Genomic DNA, 6353 nt, shown 5'->3' on the forward strand with positions numbered 1-6353 from the left:
TTTTGCTTGCAAGTCTGCTGAGTAAAATCAGCTGCTAATAGCTGTTTGATGTGGATTAACATGCTCCATTACACCCAATGCCCCACGGCTGCCAGAAACATCACACACACACACACACACACACACACACACACACACACACACACACGCATACCGCAGACCCTGCTCCCACAGATGGACAAGGCCTGACTGGAATGGCATAATTCTAGGGGATAATTCGTGGATAATTTCGGGATAATCTTCAACCAGCAAACCCATTCGGAGCGCCGCCACCCAAGTTTGCCCACAGCCTGATTAGCGGGCGCCCGGTGCCAGCCACTTGTAGTGACCAGCACCGCCAGCAGCCACTTTGCCACCTCACAAATAAACACAAACAAAGACCCCTTGGTGGAAGGGGGGCGGGGTTGCACACGGCGCCCGCCTGCCAATCACACAGACGGAAGTCGGACACAGCATTCCGAAGCCACCGTGAGGCGTTCCATTATGTATCATTGCCATCTCGTGGTGGAAAAGCAGTAGATTTCAGAGATGATTACTGAATGCGGCATTTTACAGTAGCCAAGAGAAGTCATAAAACATGAACAGAACTACTGTAATATTAACAAGCATCAGTCTTACATTTTTAAAATGTGACAAACGGCATAGGCTGAACTCAAAGTGGCTGTGATAATTTTGTTGTCGTTTTTTTTTATTTTTACATGTTGTTTAAAATCATAGTTGACCAATTACTGAGAAGACGATATATAAAAGGTGTCCAAACAATGGCCCGGGGGCCATTATTGGCGCACCGTCTGTTTTTTGGGGGCCCATGGTAAATGCTAAGAATACAATTTGACAAGGCCCGCAACACTGTTTAATAAGAGCATAATAAAATGGTTTTATATAGATCTTGTAAATATAGTTTCTTTGCATGTCTAGACAAGTAAAATCAGGACCATTTTCTCTTCATAATGCCATGGTGATTCAAGATGTTTCAATTTCAGAAGTTCAAATGGTTTGCTCCACTTTCTGCTCTTTGCCAAGGTACAACGTATCATATTAACGATCATCAAGAAACTGCTTTAAAATTGAGTCGGCTGTCTACGGATTGCTTGTGTTCTGGTTCTGAACGTGAAGAGCTGCACAGTGCAGGGGTGTATCTATTCTGGTGGGATGCAGGGCCAAGGGTCCAAGTTGACACCCCTGCTCGATATCATCATTAGATACGTTGAATTTCCATTGAAAATAAAAGGATGTTGAATGGACTCGAAGGCAATGAAATGTTGATAAATGCTGACATCTTGAGGCCGAAACACAACATTGCATCTTTCTCACTTTTATACCAGAAGCGCCTCTTTAAATCCCTAAAATACACAATGGGGGAAATAATTTCCTTGGAAGTATGAGAATCTTGAGACTTAATGAATCCAAATTCAAATTTAGTAAAATATACAAAATATTAACCAAATGCAAATCAATGTTTGCATAAGGACGCACAAACTTGGCATTCATTAAAGTGATTTACAATAAAATAATACCTTTTTTGAGTCTTAAGTGGAATTAGCTGACGTGTGTGTTTCAGATTTATCCAATATAAACAACTCAAGTTTAACTTCTATGCTAATTATGACTCCACATCGATATTATCAAACTTGTGCACAAACGAACACGCACACATGCACGCAGTCGCTGTGGCGCGGTGCCGCCCCCCGAGATGACTCACCGTGAGTTACGACCGCTACTTTTGAAAGAATTGAAAGTTGAAATGAATAATGTCCCCTCGACGTTTCCTTCCGCTCACCGAGAACGAATCCCACAGAGTTGGAGGAAATCCGGAGTGTGGCTTCGGAGAGCAGTCGGCGCAGAGTGAGCATCACCTGCGGTCCTCTCCCCTCCTCCCCGCCTCCCCTCCTCCCCTCGTCTCTCGCCTCCTCCGCTCCCAGACGCACTTGACCCCCTTCGCTCCACATCGATTCCTCTCTCGCACGCGTTTTTATCTGCCTTCCTCAAATGAGCGCTCTGCCTCGACAACGCCATGACAAATTCCCTCCTATTCGGTGTCCGGTCCTCCCTTCCGCTCTCCATCCCTGCCGCCGCCGCGCCTCCTTATATATCCTCAGCCGTCCCTTTGCCTTCTCCCCATCTCCGGCAGCATGAATATATTATTATCCGCACAATAGGGCCCTGCTTATTGTTTATGAATTACCAGCCTCGCGGCCAAACAAAGCCTATTTTCATAAGAAACCTCCATTTCATTTCAGCTCCAATTAGATTGGCTAAAGAATAGGAGTCCTCAGGCCTCTCAGCCCCTAAGGATGGCAGGTCCATTCAGCCGCATTCAATGGGGCCTTATTGCTTCGCTGTACAAAAGAGCACGTGGACGAGCTTTCAGATGGAAAGAGCCACCCCAAAAATGACTGGGAGACAGTACTGTACAATAACAAATCTTTCAAGAAAAGGACACTGAGTGCTTATCCTCCCATCCCATCAATTCATCCCTCGCTCACGGCTTTCTTCTCCTCCGCCGCCGCCGCTAGATTGCGGACATTAATGACAGGCGGTTGAAAGAGAGAAAGGCAGAGAGGAGAAAGAGGAGAAGAAAAGAGCTCAGTTTTCCACAATGCACGTCAAGTCTAAATGATCGCTGGCCGCTGAATAGCAGGAAGTGAGTCTCCTGTACGTACAAGAGCGTGTGTGTGCGCCGCGTGTGTGTTTGATTGATTCCATGCATTCAAAAGCGAAAGAAAGAGGGAATGCACCAGAAGAAGACCTTGATGCTTTTTCTATAGAAGCCACAATGGTGGCTGCTTCCAAACTGAGTTGTTGGACAGGCTGTCACTCCATCCTATGTGTGTGTGTGTGTGTGTGTGTGTGTGTGTGTGTGCCCGCGCGCGTGCGTGTACATGAGCGCCTGATGCGTGATACTAATACACCACTTTGCCCCCTCACTTCAAGTTTCTCAAGCAGCAGACACTTGAGAGAGACTTCCTGTTAGGTTGTGCTGGGAAAGTGAGCCCATAGCTGCATTTTATTTATTTTTTTTAAAGGTTCATGGTACTTGGAAATCCTGGAGCTTAAAGTACTACTCTTAAAAGTATGCTACCCATCTAGCAGGCTGAATTAAAAATTGTCATATCATAAACGCACGTCAAGCTCACTCGGACCATGTTCTGAAAACGAGAAAGTTCATATGAGAGTTTAATGCCGACGTGTCCTGCCGTTTGCAATTTGTTGCGACCTGTCCGGGCCACCGTAGGTATCGCTGACGTATCGGAGCGTTTTCACAAGTCCACGTTTGAGCGCAGACGTGCAGTATCTGCGCCGTTCCCGAATAAATACATGTCAAGTACTGCCGCAGTATTCTGAGATTGAAGAAGTTTGTACATTCACTTCTAGCCAACTCAGACAGCATTCTGAGTTGGAATGAGTTCATTCACAATCTTCACGCGCCTCCTAGAATGTATCTATGACTCCCTACATACACTTTATGTGGCCCTGCACTACTTGCACAACACTGCAAGAAGAGCATTTAGAACCTATTTACTCGAGAGGAACACTACATAGGAAATAAATCACCCGTAAGGACTATATCAATTTTGGCAGAAGTCCAATAACAATTGCAAAATCTGTAAGAAATAGACTTTCCTATTAATCTGTACTGTATGTGTTTCATTCCTGTAGGTTCCGTGTAAAACAGTCAAGAGAAGGTGGCAGTTTTTTATTTTTTCATTGGCCTATGGGCCTTTATGTTTGACCTCTGCCTAGCAACAAGTGACTGGCCAAGACCAAGAGAAATACTAAAACCCATTTGATTCCAGTTTTACAACTACTCACGAATTTTATTTTCATTTAACCAAAAAAAAAAAAAAAAAAAAACCTTGACCAAATGTAGTCAACGTCCTGCGGTTTTATCTGCCTCGTAGGTTGAATGTGAACAAAATGCCTTTTGTTCCCAGGGGAGGAGACTATATTCAACATGAAACAAAAGGCAACAGTTTTCATTACCAACGAGTGGACAAGGTGAGAGTTACACTGAAAAGGTTGACATCTGCGTTCATTCATACCGCCGAGGCCGGATCGGATAAGCCGACCCCCACAATAAACAAAGCTCGTCACCGTTTGGAGGGAGCCCAATAGATTTCAATAGGCCGGCCGCAAACACACACAAACATGCGGCGGCCGGCATCCGAGCGTTGTACAATATGGCGGCGATACGATCCCTCATTAACGTGCAAGCGCATAAAATAGGTCATTAAGGCAGACTTACCTGACTTGACGCTTGATTAGGTACGCAAGCAAACGAGATCCTGCGGAAAGATAGTAACTGTTGTTGGAGTGTGCAGTGCTGTCGAAGTACTGAGAGCTGGTTCCGATATTTTGGCTTGTATTAGGTCGCATTCATTTGTGCAAATGTACCTAATAAGATGATAAACATTATAATTAAGCGTTATATTACACTCTATATCACTGTCAAATAATATATTTGTTATATGCTACAAAAATGACTTTAGCATAATTAGACTACACGACTCCCAAAAACTTTGTGATATTGGCTTTCCGGTTAAAATGCACGGTGAGCTTTTCCAGGTGAACTTAATTAGGTCTTATCTAAACTTCTGAATTATGCACATGTCCAACTGGTCACATGATGTCAAAATGTCAACAGCGTAATGAAGAGGGCTGCGCTATTGACCAATTCTAATTCAACCAGGAAATGTATCGGCTCGTTCGTGGGTCAAACGCCTGTTGCGAATTTTGCCATTCAGCTCCTTGTTAGAAAACAGCAAGTTATGAAAAAAAAAAAGCACTGAAACATTGAACAGTTAGCGGTGTGCATTCGAAAGTTTAAAGAAGGTCATATTAAATTCATCAAGGTTATAGTGCAATTTAGGTTCAACCTGAAATTTCCTCCCAATGTGGAATATTTATTATACTCCTCAATGCTCCTCTTTATTTTATTAAAGGTCCCATATCTTGGCTATTTAGACCTCGATAAAGTGACTCCCTACCATGGATATAGTATAAAAATGTCAATTTAAAAAAATAGAAAATAAAAAATAAAAAATAAAAAAAAAACACCTTGGTTTGGTCCCTGACAGCTACTTCTGTTTGACCCAATTTTGTATCCACTTTGTCCATATTTGGCTAAGACCGCCCCCTCTTCTCTGATTGGTTGCCTTCGTGTAGAAGGGTTAGCTAGCTCAGAGTGGAGAGGTATGCAGAGATCTTCACTAGTGATGTAGATACGCTTGAGAAATTCCAATGAACTGATTTCAGGCCTGTCGGCAGAAAAACATCTGCGAGTCAGGAATTTTAATGCACCTTTAAAATGTTTACAGAGGCACCAAAGAGCCAATATAACAACTCCCAAATATAGAAAGCGTTGCTTTAATAAAACATGGGACCTTTAAGACCTGTGTGAATGTGCGACTATTGCTGCTGTGACAACACAGCAGTGGGTCAGTCATCTTTAGTCTGAGAACGAAATGACTTGTTAATGTGAAGTCGTGAGGACATACCTGATGAGCCACCGGAGTCGTTCAGGCCCCGACGAGGCCTAGTGAGGAGCTAAAGAAGCAAAGCTGCAGTCCAAGAAGACCATTAATGATCACATGTCAAGACTAAAGTTCAATTTTTAGCTGCCAGTTTCCCTGAGGGTGCTAAAAGTACGAATACCTTTCAAGATGATTAGCTTACTTACTAAAAGTAGCAAACTAAATCTCCATTTGAACGTACAAATGGAGATTTAGTTTGCTACTTTTAGTCAGGAACGCCCATTAGTCAAATTTTATCACCCTACAACCCGCTTAAATATAGAAATTGCAATTTTAATGACTGAATAGCGTACCTTTTATCCCAAGAATATTATCACGGGTCCAACCGGAAGTGACGTGAGTACAAGTTGCAGCCTGGCAAAGGTGATATCAATTATCGTTTATGTTTACGCCAATGTGACTCGAAGCTGCTTTCTTCTATTGGCCACCAGATGGCGACCTTTCGAGTTCCAAAACTGTGGATTTGAATGGAGGGAAAACTCCACTTTCCACTGGATGTCTTTCGTGACACAATGGCGTTCAGTATCAATCATTAGTTTTAGGTGAGCGTCTGATGTAAAAGGAATTGTATTTTTGGAACTTTGGGAGACGATTTCATGTGAAATTGCCAACCACTACAGGAACATCTGAATAAATTACTACAGCCGAAAAGTACTCATAAACATGGGGAAAATACTTTTTGAGGGAAAATTCCTGCCTAATGACTACATTAAAATCATTTCCATGAATTATGTAATATTCTAGTTTCAAGAGATGGTGATAGACATTTTTCAAAAAATCTAATATTTCACTGTGTGTAGTGCATCTCTGCGAGTTTCA

Source organism: Phycodurus eques, chromosome 12 (genome assembly GCF_024500275.1).
Source record: "Phycodurus eques isolate BA_2022a chromosome 12, UOR_Pequ_1.1, whole genome shotgun sequence".
In the NCBI taxonomy this organism is placed as follows: Eukaryota; Metazoa; Chordata; class Actinopteri; order Syngnathiformes; family Syngnathidae; genus Phycodurus; species Phycodurus eques.